A 16720-nucleotide genomic window follows, 5' to 3' on the forward strand; every position below is an offset into this window, starting at 1 on the left:
CCGGGCCCCTCGGGCGGGGCGTCCCGCCTTTCTGTCCGTGTGGGGTGTGGTCTCTCGCTGGCTTGGGGTCTGGCTGCCCCCTGCTTTTCTCGTGCCTTGTCCTCTGCCGGGTGCGTCTGTCTGCGGCCTGCTGCTGGCCCTTGTGGGCGGCGCGGCGGGCCAGGCTCTGGGGTTCCTGTCGCTGTCCGGCTTGGCTGCGTGGGGGCGGTGGCCCCTGGTTCCCTGGGCACCACACCTACTGTTTGTGGGATGGGTTCTCGGGGAGGCTGGGGCCGTACTCTGGCTCCCGCACACACTGGGAGTCAAATGTATTGTACATGCAAATTCACATATACTCACACACATACATACATAGGTACCTACGCTCCCACATACATATACAAATAAATACAGTACATATTTACACACTCAAAGTTCGTACATCCACACGCACATTCATTATACAAACATACTGTATACACATACTGTACATATACATTCACTGTTCAAACATACATATACACATACTGTACATATACATTCACTGTTCAAACACACATATACACATACTGTACATATACATTCACTGTACAAGCACACATATACACATACTGTACATATACATTCACTGTACAAGCACACATATACACATACTGTACATATACATTCACTGTTCAAACATACATATACACATACTGTACATATACATTCACTGTACAAACACACACATACACATACTGTACATATACATTCACTGTACAAGCACACATATACACATACTGTACATATACATTCACTGTACAAGCACACATATACACATACTGTACATATACAAGTACATATGCACACATACACTCATGCACATAATCACGTTTCATCAAACATATATTAACGTTGTTGCCCTAGGGCGGGGGTCGGCAACCCGCGGCTCTAGAGCCGCATGCGGCTCTTTAGCGCCGCCCTAGTGGCTCTCTGGAGATTTTTCAAAAATGTATGAAGAATGGAAAAAGATGAGGGGGGAAAAAAAATCAATTTTTTTGTTTTAGTATGGTTTCTGTAGGAGGACAAACATGACACAAACCTCCGTAATTGTTATAAATCACACTGTTTATATTAAATATGCTTCACTGATTCAAGTATTTGGCGAGCGCCGTTTTGTCCTACTTATTTTGGCGGTCCTTGAACTCACCGTATAGTCTGTTTACATGCATAACTTTCTCCGACTTTCTAGGACGTGTTTTATGCCACTTCTTTTTCTGTCTCATGTTGTCCACCACACTTTTAACGTTGTACTTGAGTGCACAAAGGTGAGTTTTGTTGATGTTATTGACTTGTGTGAAGTGCTAATCAGACATATTTGGTCACTGCATGACTGCAAGCTAATCGATGCAAACATGCTATTTAGGCTAGCTATATGTACATATTGCATCATTATGCCTAATTTGTAGCTATATTTGAGCTAATTTAGTTTCCTTTAAGTCCTCTTAATTAAATGTATATCTCATGACACATGTAATATGGCTTTTAATTTTTTGCGGCTCCAGACAGATTTGTTTGTTTTTTTTGGTCCAATATGGCTCCTTAAACATTTTGGGTTGCCGACCCCTGCCCTAGGGTAAACTGGGTATAACACATGGCACACTGACAAAGCTTAACCTATTGTTACTATAACAATCTACAAGGTTAATGTAGGTTGCTTCTCTTTCTTCCCCTCCATTTTTCTGCATTCTTTCGTATCTCAAGTTATCATGACGTATATGTATTGTTGCATTTGAACAATTGTATTGTTGATAATAAAGGTAAAGTATTGGTATTGTTTATTATCAATAGCACTATTTCTATTGGTATTCATATTGCTCCATTTTTAGTGTAATAATGCTCATTGTCATTTCTGTATTATTTTTTTATTTTCGCTAACTGCTTATTTGCTATTACTTTTACCATCATATTTGTACATGTCGTATTTGCTGATGTTGCTCTGTTGTTGTTGTTGTTTGCTGTTGTTGTTTTTGTCTCTCTGTCTAATCCCCCTCTTGTCCCCACAATTCCCCCCTCTGTCTTCCTTTTTCTCTCTTTCTATCCCCTCCTGCTCCGGCCCGGCTGCACCAAATGATAATATAAATACATTTAATAAAGTCAAAATACAAGTAAGGCAACAAGAGAAGTATCCTACACTTCTCTTTTGTAAAGTAAATCTGAACAGCCGATACGGGCATCTACATCTGCTATATGATCATCTACATCAACTATATGATTTGCCTGAGAAGCTGGGCAGGACATTATAAAAAATTTAAAAAAAACCAAAAAACAACAACAATTGTATTGGGCTTGTAACCTTGCCTGGTTGGAAGTGCTCTAAAACTTGCTGGTAGACGGCTGCGTTGACCCTGGAAAAAAGAGCTGGACTGCTGCTGAGTGGTCCAAAGTCATGTTTTCTGACGAAAGCAAATTTTGCATTTCCTTTGGAAATCGAGGTCCCAGAGTCTGGAGGAAGACAGGAGAGGCACAGGATCCACGTTGCCTGAAGTCTAGTGTAAAGTTTCTACCATCAGTGATGGTTTGGGGTGCCATGTCATCTGCTGGTGTCGGTCCACTCTGTTTCCTGAGATCCAGGGTCAACGCAGCCGTCTACCAGCAAGTTTTAGAGCACTTCATGCTTCCTGCTGCTGACCTGCTCTATGGAGATGGAGATTTCAAGTTCCAACAGGACTTGGCGCCTGCACACAGCGCAAAATCTACCCGTGCCTGGTTTACGGACCATGGTATTTCTGTTCTAAATTGGCCCGCCAACTCCCCTGACCTTAGCCCCATAGAAAATCTGTGGGGTATTGTGAAAAGGAAGATGCAGAATGCCAGACCCAAAAACGCAGAAGAGTTGAAGGCCACTATCAGAGCAACCTGGGCTCTCATAACACCTGAGCAGTGCCAGAAACTCATCGACTCCATGCCACGCCGCATTAACGCAGTAATTGAGGCAAAAGGAGCTCCAACCAAGTATTGAGTATCGTACATGCTCATATTTTTCATTTTCATACTTTTCAGTTGGCCAACATTTCTAAAAATCCCTTTTTTGTATTAGCCTTAAGTAATATTCTAATTTTGTGACACACGGAATTTTGGATTTTCATTTGTTGCCACTTCAAATCATCAAAATTAAATGAAATAAACATTTGAATGCATCAGTCTGTGTGCAATGAATAAATATAATGTACAAGTTACACCTTTTGAATGCAATTACTGAAATAAATCAAGTTTTTCAAAATATTCTAATTTACTGGCTTTTACCTGTATGTGTAGCTGAGTGGTTAGCACTGGTAACTGTGCACCAAGGGGTACTGGGTACAAATCCCGGTCAGGTTACAAGACTCCAGCCAAAAGAGTCAGTGTTTTTTTACACGTCCATTTGTAGTTAACTGAGACAGGTTCTCATTTAAATATGTCATTGGGGCACGACAAAGGGTAGCTGAGTGGTTAAAGCAGCTAGCTTCCAATCAAAGAGGACTGGGTTCAAATCCCAGTCATGGCCGAGCAGTGACTGGGTAAACTCCGGCTGGAGGAGTTACTTTTTTGTATCATAGCTTACTGAGACAGTTTCTCAAATATGTCATTGGGGCCCGAAGTCTTGGCTCCAGCAGACCAATGATAGTTGAGTGGTTAAGGCAGCTAGCTGTCACTCAAAGGTGATTGGTTTCAAATCCACGTCATGTCGTGCAGTGACTAGGAAAGCTCCAACTGGAAGAGTTGCTGTTTTATATCCTAGTTTACCAGGACAGGTTATGTCATTGGGGCCTGAAAACTGTAAATTGGCAGATAAAGGATAGCCGAGTGGTTATAGCAGCTAGCTCCCAATCAAAGGGTACTAGGTTCAAATCCGAGTCATGGTCCAGCAGTGACTAGGAGAGCTCTAGCTGGGGAGTTATTGTTTTATATCATAATTTTCTGAGACAGCTTCTCAAATAAATATGTCATTGGGGCCCGAAATCTTGTCTCAAGAATAATTTGTTTCAACTATTAAATGAACCAAAATATGACTTATTTTATCTTTGTGAAAATATTGGACACAGTGTGTTGTCAAGCTTATGAGATGCGATGCAAGTGTATGCCACTGTGACACTATTGTTCTTTTTTTTATATATATAAATGTCTAATGATAATGTCAATGAGGGATTTTTAATCACTGCTGTTTTGAAATTGTTACTAGTATTGATGCTGTTGTGGATAATGTTCATTTTTGTTTCACTACATTTGGATTGTTCCGTGTCATGTTTGTGTGTCCTCAATTGCTCTGTTTACTGTTGTTCTTAGTGTTGCTGGGGCGGGTTTGCTTTTGGAATTGGATTGCATTGTTGTGTATTGTTTTGTTGATTGATTAATAAATTCATAAAAATATTTAAAAAATAAACATACATAAATCAAATGTTAACAATCAAATGTAGATACTTTTTCTTATGCTTTCTTTTACACCTGTTGGGAGTGCATTCCACATTGATGTGGCATAGAAAGAGAATGAGTTAAGACCTTTGTTAGATTGGAATCTGGGTTTAACGTGGTTAGTGGAGCTCCCCCTGGTGTTGTGGTTATGGCGGTCATTTACGTTATGGAAGTAGTTTGACATGTACTTCGGTATCAGGGAGGTGTAGCGGGTTTTATAGACTAGGCTCAGTGCAAGTTGTTTTACTCTGTCCTCCACCTTGAGCCAGCCCACTTTGGAGAAGTGGGTAGGAGTGAGGTGGGATCTGGGGTGGAGGTCTAGAAGTAATCTGACTAGCTTGTTCTGGGATGTTTGGAGTTTAGATTTGAGGGTTTTAGAGGTGCTAGGGTACCAGGAGGTGCATGCGTAATCAAAAAAGGGTTGAACGAGAGTTCCCGCCAGAATCCTCAAGGTGCTTTTGTTGACCAGAGAGGAGATTCTATAGAGAAATCTCGTTCGTTGGTTGACCTTTTTGATTACCTTGGTTGCCATTTTATCACAGGAAAGATTAGCCTCTAGAATGGAACCTAGGTAGGTGACCTCATCTTTCCTGGTGAGAACAACGTCACCCACTTTTATAGTGAAGTCATTGACTTTCTTAAGGTTGATATGGGACCCAAACAGGATGGATTCCGTTTTACCCAAGTGTATGGATAGCTTGTTGTCAGCGAGCCAGGTGCAAGTTCTACAGAGTTCAGCACTGAGGATTTTCTCCACCTGTGACTTGTCCTTGCCGGATACCAGCAAGGCCGAGTCATCCGCAAACAAAAACAATTCACAGTCGCATGCCGATGACATGTTGTTTATGTATACCAGGAACAGTAAAGGCCCTAATATACTGCCTTGGGGGACTCCACAGCTCACTGAGGGGGGGGGGGGGGGGGGGCACGGTGCCGTTCACCTCTACCACCTGTTTCCTCCCCTCCAAGTAGGATTGCATCCAGCTCCATGAGGTTTTGTTAAATCCGATTGCTCTGAGCTTATCCAACAGTATCTGTTAGTCTGTCTCTACCCCCCTCGGTGAAGCGACATCCGGTGGTCCATGTATCCCAGAGTAAGCCTGTCTCCAGTTCTCCACTCTCTTCCCCTGACCCTACCCCTCCTAGAATTCTGGATAACGGTGACCCAGTTTGGACCGTCAAGGAGATCCTTGGGGTCCGTCGGCAAGGTAGGGGCCTAGTATTTTTGGTACATTGGGAGGGTTATGGTCCAGAGGATAGATCCTGGGTGCCGGCCTCCTACCTTGCTGACCCCACCCTTCTGGAGGACTTCTATCAGGTCAACCCTGGAGCTCTCCGGCGCTCGTCGAGAGCCTCGCATAAGAGGGGGGGGCACTGTTACGGCGCTCGCGCAGTCTGCTTCTACCTCCTCGGCAGGAGCTCCTCGAAGCTACGCTGCAAGCACCGCAGGACACGCCCCCGCACGCGCCACGCAGACCGCGGCCACGCGCCTCCACAGCCGGCGGCAATCATCAATCAACGCACCTGGTCTTGACGAGAAGCAGCAGCATAAAGGCTCACTCCACTGACTACTCCACGCCGGAACAAAGCCCTGATTCAGTAAGCTTCACGTCTCTGGCTCCTCACCTGTGTCTCTCTCTTTTGCTCGCTTTGTCTCCCTCGTGCCTAGTCCTTATTTGTCCTTGTCATCTCCTGTTCCCACAGTACATCCGTGTCTCCGCAGTGAGCCTCACCTGCCGATCTTCCCCCTGGACTCTGACTGCCTTCCTCGACCTCCGCAGTGGATGGAAAGAGTGGATGACTAAGAGTGTATGAATAAGAGTGTATGAATAAGAGTGTATGAATAAGAGTATATGAATAAGAGTGTATGAATAAGAGTGTATGAATAAGAGTGTATGACTAAGAGTGTATGACTAAGAGTGGATGACTAAGAGTGGATGACTAAGAGTGGATGACTAAGAGTGGATGACTAAGAGTATATGAATAAGAGTATATGAATAAGAGTATATGAATAAGAGTGTATGAATAAGAGTGTATGAATAAGAGTGTATGAATAAGAGTATATGAATAAGAGTGGATGAATAAGAGTGGATGACTAAGAGTGTATGAATAAGAGTGTATGAATAAGAGTATATGAATAAGAGTGTATGACTAAGAGTGTATGAATAAGAGTGTATAAATAAGAGTGTATAAATAAGAATGTACGAATAAGAGTGTATGAATAAGAGTGTATGAATAAGATTATATGAATAAGAATGCATGAATAAGAGTGTATGAATAAGAGTGTATGACTAAGAGTGTATGATAAGAGTGTATGACTAAGAGTGTATGAATAAGAGTGTATGAATAAGATTATATGAATAAGAATGCATGAATAAGAGTGTATGAATAAGAGTGTATGAATAAGAGTGTATGAATAAGAGTGTATGACTAAGAGTGTATGACTAAGAGTGTATGACTAAGAGTGTACGAATAAGAGTGTACGAATAAGAGTGTACGAATAAGAGTGTATGAATAAGAGTGTATGAATAAGAGTGTATGAATAAGAGTGTATGAATAAGAGTGTATGACTAAGAGTGTATGAATAAGAGTGGATGACTAAGAGTGTATGAATAAGAGTGGATGACTAAGAGTGTATGAATAAGAGTGTATGAATAAGATTTATTCATGTATTTTATTATATAAAAATGGGAGCCATTACCTCCCTGCTTGGCACTCAGCATCAAGGGTTGGAATTGGGGGTTGAATCACCAAAATGATTCCCGGGCAGCAGCGGCCACCGCTGCTGCTCACTGCTCCCCTCACCTCCCTGGGGGTGATCAAGGGTGATGGTTCAAATGCAGAGAATAATTTCGCCACACCTAGTGTGTGTGTGTGTGTGTGTGACAATCATTGGCACTTTAACTTAACTTTTAATGATGTTATTCATATTATTCAGATTGAAAAGCTTAAGGGGCCGCATGTGGCCCCCGGACGTTCATTTGCCCAGGTCTGTGCTAAGGTGATCTCTAGAAGTGGTCCACACTCCATGTCAGTAGGTGGCGGTAATGCACACCAGAAGGTTGCTTGCCAACCTGCTATAAAAACAAAAGAAGAAGAAGAAGATCCACACTTCCGGGTGGTGATGACGTCGCGTCGTGACGTCATATTTCAAAATGGCAGAGCCCACGGAAAGACCCCCTGGAGTCGACTCCATTTCCCAAGAAAAGATGTCAACAGCGCGACTTGTAACAATTATAAGGCCGAGGAGGGTTATTTGAACACACACCATTCAATTATTATAAATGAAAGTCACGTTTTTTAACCGCTCCGGTCTCGTCCCAGCGGAAGTGACGCTAGCACGTCATCAGAATACAACAGGTTGCTAACTAACACGCCTCCTATCATGTCAGCGCTGTTATTTGTTCCAATGTCATTCATTCCTTCTCATTTAGATCAACACGACGAGAGAGACATTCTGCCGCTAGACAAAGGTCACCGAGCAGCGACGAAGTTTGCATTTTCGGTAGGTGAGTGTTCAATTGTCCTCCGAGAAAAGTTGCATGAAGTCATTCTATTACACAGGTGAAAGTCATACACACATAATATGCTGGAAAAGTCCATTCATGTCAGCAATTAACTTCAAATGTCAAACTCATTTGTGATGTTAAAGGGAAAACAATACTTAACTGTGCTTAAATGTATTTATATTATTCAAATGTGAATTATGCTGTATAATAGACTGTATTTATGTTATTGACATGTGAATAATGCTGTATAATCAGTGTTGGGACTAACGCGTTACAAAGTAACTAGTAGTCTAACGCGTTATTTTTTATATTCAGTAACTCAGTTACCGTTACTACATGATGCGTTGCTGCGTTATTTGATGTCATTTCTTATGTAGTATCGGCTAAAAACAGAAGATCTGAGTGTGTTTTTTTGGAGAGTTGCAGTGTCGTCCTTCTGAATGATTCCCGGGCGCGGCGCCGCTGCTGCCCACTGCTCCCCAAGGGGATGGGTCAAATGCAGAGGACAAATTTCACCACGCCTAGTGTGTGTGTGTGACAATCATTGGTACTTTAACTTAACTTAATTCTTCCTGTGTCACAACGGGGACAAGAGAAGAGGCGCTGTGTGTGTGTGTGTGTGTGTGTGTGTGTGTGTGTGTGTGTGTGTGTGGGGGGGGGGGGGGGGGGCGTGCGTGTCTGTGTTTACTTACAAGACATCATGGTGGAGCTGAAGCCGAGTTTCTTAACATGGAGATATTCTAGACTGACCATGTGTCTTCTTTTGCGGGGCTGTCCGGGCGGAGTTTCTTAAATGCCTCAAATGTCCGGCAGGGTTGCGTATATTTTCAATGTACGTTCAGGGTTAAGATGGGGTTAAAAACAAAACTAATTGTGCACACGCAGCAGCATTCGTGAGGGAGGGACAGAGAGAGCGAGGGAGTGGATTGATTGATTGAGACTTTTATTAATAGATTGCACAGTACAGTACATATTCCGTACAATTGACCACTAAATGGTAACACCCGAATAAGTTTTTCAACTTGTTTAAATCGGGGTCCACATTAATCAATTTATTTCAAACTGTCATTGCTCAAAACATAATATTGAATCAAAATCAATGTTATTATGAATTATTGACCTATCCAAGGTTCCCATTACTTCACATCAAATATTCCACTTTGAAAAATATTTTTGGTGGAAGATTTTGCATATTTTGTGTGTTTGCCATTAAAAACATAGTTTTGTTTGACGAAAAAGGGCGGAAAACAAACAGACAAAAAAACAACATAACTAAAACATTTTGAAATGAGGGATAGATCTGAAGTTGATGTAGACTCCAGAGATTTAAGCGTTAAATATAAAATGTTTGTATGCCCTGGCACACCATTATCATCATTTCATGACCCAAGCAAAACACTTTTTACACTTTTATACTGAAATAAATACACCTACAACTTATTCAATAAAAACATAGAAACAACTACCAGCAGCGGTAAAGTTTAGACCAATGAAGGAAAGAAGAAAGTGAATGAATGTTTATAACTGAATACATTTACATATGTATACAAATTTGTTTTCTTTCTTTATTATTTTTTTTTATGAATTAAGTAACGTTTATGACAACCTCTTTCCAAAACACAATATATAATGTGAGATATAACAGGATAATGCATACGTTTATCTTTTTTGTTGTCAAAACGCTTACCAAAAAGTGGGACCCCAAAAATGTACTGTAGGACCCCAGTTTTATGACTTGATGGGGTCCCTGGCGCTGATCAACAGATTGTATTATTCTCCAGTGCAATAGCAGTACTTAAATGAAGGCTTAAAGGGCATTAATGGTAGCTTTAAAAAAAGAAGAAGAAAAAAACAAGTAACTAAATAGTTACTTTTCACAATAACGCATTACTTTTTGGTGTAAGTAACTGAGTTAGTAACTGAGTTGCTTTTGAAATAAAGTAACTAGTAACTGTAACTAGTTACTGGTTTTCAGTAACTAACCCAACACTGTGTATAATAGACTGTATTTATATTATTCACATGTAAAAAATACCTTAGTGTTATTTTTATTGTGAGCGAACTGTGGTGCTGAATTTCCCTGAGGGATCAATAAAGTACTTTCTATTCTATTCTAAAAACATCCAAATCCATTGCTATTCTTTATATAAAGTAAGACACATGCTGAATAAGAAATATCTGCACATTATTCCTTGAGTAATTCGATTACAAAATACATTCGAGGAATTGTTGCTACCTCGAGGTGTCGTGTATATATATTTTTTTACGGCATTTTGCCTGGTTCACTAAACAGTAGTCAAAGCTCACGTTTCGCACAGACTGTTTAGGTGTTGCACAGCGTGTTTACGTCACAGATCATCCCCCCCTTGCACTGCACGACACCGCTCTTTTAAGTACGCTCGAGTTTAGAAAACGTTTAAACGGCACCGTATGATAATCATCAAAAACGCACGAGAGACAAGAACTTTGTTTATGCGGTCACACCACACAGCACATAGGGCTGTGAGCGCACCTGTTTTTATTAGCACATACACATTTTTAGCTGTGCGTGTCAGCCTTCAATAATGAAAACAGGCGTTTAGGAAATAAGACGATTAGGCCAACCACAATAATTGAGGGCACATCTTAACGTGTATAATTAAACAAAATGATGATTTATTCGATTAATCGATCGGGATATTCGATAGAATACTCGATTACTAAAATATTCGATAGCTGCAGCTGTAGTTATATTATTCTTTTATTTTTACATATCTAACATACTGTGTTGAACTTTGGGGAAATGTTTATAGAACAAACACAGGCTCAATAATTCAACTTGAAAAAAGGGTAATTAGAATAATACACAAGGCTGGCTACGATGAACCTACCAATCCATTATTCGTAAGTTCTAATGTAGAGGTGTCAAACTCGTTTTAGATCGGGGGCCACATGGACAAAAATCTACTCCCAAGTGGGCCGGACTGGTAAAATCAAGGCACGATAACTTAAAAATAAAGACAACTTCAGATTGTTTGTTTTTTTCTTTGTTAAAAATAGAGCAAGCACATTCTGAAAATGTACAAATCATAATGTTGTTTTTTTTTTTACACTTACATGTTGCGGTTAATAGTATTCTACCTTTATTTGTCGATATGTATACTTTCTGATTAAATGATGTGATAATGTTCATCAGTCAACTCATTGCTGTTCATTTTTAATCTATTAAGATCAAATAATAATATGTTATTTAAATGGAGGCTTCTCACATGATGAGATAACTTCTGGAAATGACTGGCTCATAAGGGTCAAAGGTATAAATGTGTGTGTCCAAGTTAAAGGAAAAGGCAGGCTGTCTTCTTCTAATGGATTTATTACAATCTTTACAAGCTGGGTAACGTTTGCTGTGGTCTGGAACAACATGGCGCACAAACAACTATCAGAAATGCAGCCAATATTACGTACAGATCATGTGTCATGAGACATGCAAATATAAATGAAATGCACAGAGGACATAAGTAAAGGAAATTAAATGAGCTCAAATATTCCTACAAACGAGTCATAATGATGCAATATGTACATACAGCTAGCTTAAATAGCATGTTAGCATTGATTAGCTTGCAGTCATGCTCTGACCAAATATGCCTGATTAGCACTCCAACAAGTCAATAACATCAACAAAGCTCACCTTTTGTGCATTCGCGCACAGCGTAGAACGTTTGGTGGACAAAATGAGACAAAGAAGAAGTGGCATAAAACACGTCTTTCTGTGGCAGCGTCGGAGAAAGTTGTACATGTAAACAAACAACAATGAGTTCAAGGATCGCTGAAATTAGTAGGACAAAACAGTGCTTGCTAAATCCTCTCATCAGTGAAGCATGTTTAACATAAACAGTGGGACTTCTAACAATTAGGAAGGTTTGTGTCATGTTTGTTCTCCTACAGAAAATATATTCAAATAAAAATGTTCTTCATCTTTTTCCATTTTCACACATCTCTGAAAGAGGTCCAGGGAGCCACGAGGGCGGTGCTAAAGAGACGCGGGTTGCTGACCCCCGGCCTACACCCTGGACTGGCCGCCAGTTCATCACAGGACACATGAACAAGCCTTCGCCCTCAAATCAGAGAAGTATTCATTTACTCTAACATGATTTTTATTCAGTTCAATGCATTTATTGTCATTGTCATAGTGAATAACACACACACTGCATAGTAACCATGTATCAAAAATGCGTTAGGTGGTGCAATCCTGACCCATGAAACGCGTAAACACAAAGGGTGCCACGAACGATGCACAAAATTCACAGTCTGGTATGGATCGGTACTTGAGCGGCGCCGTTCCATACATTTTTTCAATACCCAAAAGAGGGAAATGTTCATGCCTTTTTTTTAACTTGTAGTTTATTGAAATTGTCGTTGTCCACGACAGAAAACGGTCGGCAAGGCGAGTTTATTTACAGAGCACAGTTCGTACTACAGGCAGGCCAGTCTAGTACCCGCACTCTTTTACTACGAAGCCACGCTGTTGTAACACGTGCAGAATGTGGCTCGGCGATATCTTACTGAAATAAGCAGGGGCGGCCATGAAAAAGACGTCGCTTGGATGGCAACTTTTGTTGCTCCAAAACCTGTATGTACCTTTCAGCATTAATGGTGCCTTCACAAACGTGTAAGTTACCCACTAATACACCCCCATATCATCAATCTTTATTGCAGACCTTAAGATCCATTTAAACATATAAAAACAGAATATAATACATTAAAAAACAAAACAATAAAAACATACATTAAAAACAAAACAAAACAAGTTTTCCATACAATTACAGACGCTGGGTTTTCAACTTTGCGCCTAGAACAATCCGGATGGTTCTTTTCCTCTTTGGACCGGAGGACACGACGTCCACAGTTTCCAAAAACAATTTGAAATGTGGACTTGTCAGACCACAGAACACTTTTCCAGTTTGCATCAGTACATCTTAGATGAGCTCGGGCCGAGCGAAGCCGGCGGCGTTTCTGGGTGTTGTTGATAAATGGCATTCGCTTTGCATTGTAGAGTTTTAACTTGCACTTACAGATGTAGCGACCAACTGTAGTTACTGACAGTGGTTTTCTGAAGTGTTCCTGAGTCCATGTGGTGATATCCTTTACACACTGATGTCGCTTTTTGATGCAGTACCAACACAAATACAACTTTGAAACTACGTGCTTTCTGAGAAGATTACCGTAGTAACTAGTATATCATGCAAAAGCGCAGATTCCAACCAATCAGTCCATCTTAGATGAGCTCGGGCCGAGCGAAGCCAGCGGCGTTTCTGGGTGTTGTTGCATTTATCAACAACACCCAGAAACGCAGAGTTTTGAGGACGAAAATGAATTGATACCATTTTAGAATAAGGCTGTAACATAGCAAAATGTGGCAAAAAATGAAGCGCTGTGAATACTTTCCGGATGCAGTGTACAGTATAAAGGGCAGATCAATAGAAGTGATAATTAGACGTTGCAGTTCATGGGTGGGATGTGAGAGAGGGTCACTGCCTGAGGATACAGACGAGCTGTTGGCAAGTTGTCCTGGCACGTATAGACCTGTTCCTTCTACCTGAGGGCCGCAGGTGAGGAGCAGGGTGTTGTTGGTCACGCAGGATGCTGTGCACTCGCCTCAGACAGCAGGTAGTGTAGACTGTGCCCATCTCTGGAAGACTTGATTTTTTTTCAGCTGTTTTAATCACCGATTAGAGAGTCTGCTGTCATGGCACACTTATAAAAGCTCACTCTTACACTAGGAAGCGGAGTCATTCATTGCGCTTTACCTGACACATGAAACGTGACAAATACGATCGCTGAGATGAAACGGATCAGGCCCGTGAACAGGTTCTATCCGGATGAATTTGCTAAGTATACAAATGAGCTGAAATTTTTCTATGAAAGAAACTGCTGTTTTAAATGTGTCCACTAGATGTGGCAATGGCAATTCTTTGTATCTTTGTAGATGATGCGACATACAGTATGTACAAAAAAAATAAAACACATGATGTTAGTGCAACAGTCGAAGAAAATTAGCAAACTACATAAATAACATCCTGTAATTTGATTTTGATATTTTTTTTTTATCTTGTTAGATTGAAAATGAACACCAATGAGTTGACTGATGAACATTATCACGTCATTTATTCAGAAAGTATAAATAACGACAATTAAAGGTAGAACACTATTAACTGCAACATGTAAGTGTAAAAAAACAACATGATTTGTTTATTTTTGAGAAATTCTATTTTTAAACAAAGAAAACAATCTGAAGAGTTCTTTATTTTTAAGTTATCGTGCCGTGATTTTACCAGTCCGGCCCACTTGGGAGTAGATTTTTCTCAATGTGGCCCCCGATCTAAAATGAGTTTGACACCTCTGGCCTAGATAAATTGGTAAACATCCTCACAAATATTGATATAAAGCATTACCGTATTTTCCGGACCATAGGGCACACCGGAATATAAGGAGCACTGCGGATGAATGGTCTATTTTTGATCTTTTTTTCATATATAAGGCGCACCGGATTATAAGGCGCATTAAAGGAGTCTTAATATATATATATTTTTCTAAATGTAAAAGACTTCCTTGGGGTCTACATAACATGTAATGGTGGTTCTTTGCTCAAAATGTTGCATAGATGATGTTTTACACATCATCTTCAAGCCGCTTCCGGGTGCGCCGTTTTGTGGGCGGTCTTATTTACGTGGCTCACCTTCGGCAGCGTCTTCTCCCCGTCATCTTTGTTGTGAAGTGTCAAAAGATGGAGCTAACTGTTTTAATGACATTCAGACTTTACTTCAATCAATAACGGAGCAGCATCTCCTCATCCAGAAACAACAACACCAGAAATGTGTCCCGTGAAAAACCGTCCGACCAGAACTCTAATAACTAAAGTTCCTTGGGTGAATAATGGTAACTCACTACGCCGGTATGTTTTAGGGCTTTCATGGCGAGTTTACTGACTGAAATAAGTAATAACTTTACACTGCTTTTTATTAGAAATGGCAACAGCAGAGGATGGATGTCCCATAACAAGAAGGTGGAGAAAAAGAAGAAGCTTATCGACTACGGTGTCGGCACGGACTACAAAGGCGGACCTGCACAAATTTTCAGGTACCAGAAGGTAAGAAAAGTTTCTTTTGCATAATATTGCGAAACAAAACACCAGAAAATATGTCTTACCTTATACACACACCATAATAATACTCCTATGTTGAAGCACAGTACAATCCATCAAGCGGTGCAGTTTCATAGCTGACCAAAGTCCTACTAAAACATTTTGATAGATTTTTGAGCGCCGTGTGTAATGTTCTATATTTTCAAGGGAGCATATACAATGTTGGTGTTGTTTACTTGAGTCATATTGCGGTCTACACGAAATCAAATCAAATCAATAATGGAGCAGCATCTCCTCATCCGGAAACAACCACACCGGAAATGTGTCCCGTGAAAAACCGTTCAACCGGAACTCTCTAATAACTAAACTTCCTTGGGTGAATAATGTAAACTCACTACACCGGTATGTTTTAGCGTTTTCATGGCAAGTTTACTGACAGATATAAGTGAGAACTTGACACTACTTTATATTAGAAATGGCAACAGCGGAGGATGAATGTCACATAACAAGAAGATAGAGAAAAAGAAGAAGCTTATTAACTACAAAGGCGGACACACAATTTTTCAGGACTCATGCAGATCCCAAATACAGATCAGCAGGTACCAGAAGTTAAGAAAAGTTGCATAATATTGCGAAACAAAACGCCAGATAATGTCTTACCTTATACACACACCATAATAATAATCGTATGTTTAATGCGCCGACAATCCTTCAAGCGGTGCGGCTTCATAGCTGACCAAAGTCGTGCTAAAACATTTTGATAGATTTTTGAGCGCCGTGTCTAATGTTCTATATTTTCAACGGAACATTTAAAATGTTGCTGTTGTTTACTTAAAACCCATCATAGTGCAGGCTACATGTATCTCTTATGTTTGACTGCCATCTACTGCTCACACTTATAATTACACCATGTACCAAATAAAATAGCCTCGAGGTGGGTAAGCTCAACCAAACTTGTTCATTACATTAGGCGCAACTGTGTAAGGCGCACTGAGAAATAAAAAAGGATTTTAAATGCGCCTTATAGTCCGGAAATTACGGTAAACGCATTGGCCAAAAAGTGCATTGTGTGTCCTCGCCGCGATCTATTTTACATTGTTGAAATGTCGGCAAAGCAAATGTGAGTATGTGAAGAACGAACCTGGAGTGAAACAGCGCACAATTCAACGTCAAGTTCGGTCTCGATACCTTTCATCTTTACCATGGAAAAAAGGACGTACGCCAGGTTTTTGTGCATAAGCACAACATAACACGAGGCCCCTGCTGAATTGGGATCTGGTCACCCTTAGATATAGAGCAGTGGGAAAAGTGGAAGTGTGCCTGCTAACTCTCACATGCTGTGTGATTTGATAATAACATAAAAAAAGTCCACAATCCAATTTCACAGTGTGATGTTCAGTCAAAGGTCGTGCACTTTGGATCCTATTAAAAGTTCAAATGGACCGAGAGCACCCTCGCATAATGTAGGTGCACGGTGGTGATGATGGCGGTGGCAAATTAATATGTACAGTACAGTACATTATTACCTTTTTAACACTAAATTACAAAAAAAAAATGTTTTGTAATTTGTAATAATAAAAAATTCCAAAAAACGGACTTGCTTCAGCAGCACAATTCTGGTGCTGTAGTTTTAGGAGATGTCTAAAAAAGGTCATCAGGAGTCCCTACAAATCCCGAAATT

At 40.5% G+C, this 16720-nt stretch overlaps 1 long non-coding RNA gene across 3 annotated transcripts; it reads left to right on the plus strand.

Moving 5' to 3' along the window:
* The first annotated feature begins 7584 nt into the window (after positions 1-7584).
* On the plus strand, positions 7585-15411 carry LOC133645416 (uncharacterized). 3 transcript variants are annotated; one of them, XR_009825094.1, is made up of 5 exons: positions 7585-7770; positions 7845-7919; positions 11903-12027; positions 14754-14834; positions 14922-15411. It is a non-coding gene; the product is annotated as an uncharacterized LOC133645416 (long non-coding RNA). The 3 variants fall into 3 exon arrangements; XR_009825092.1 differs by having other exon boundaries at positions 7845-7915; XR_009825093.1 differs by lacking the exon at positions 14754-14834 and having other exon boundaries at positions 7845-7915.
* Positions 15412-16720: the final 1309 nt, after the last annotated feature.

The sequence above is a fragment of the Entelurus aequoreus genome, unplaced genomic scaffold (assembly GCF_033978785.1).
Source record: "Entelurus aequoreus isolate RoL-2023_Sb unplaced genomic scaffold, RoL_Eaeq_v1.1 HiC_scaffold_49, whole genome shotgun sequence".
Lineage (NCBI taxonomy): Eukaryota > Metazoa > Chordata > Actinopteri > Syngnathiformes > Syngnathidae > Entelurus > Entelurus aequoreus.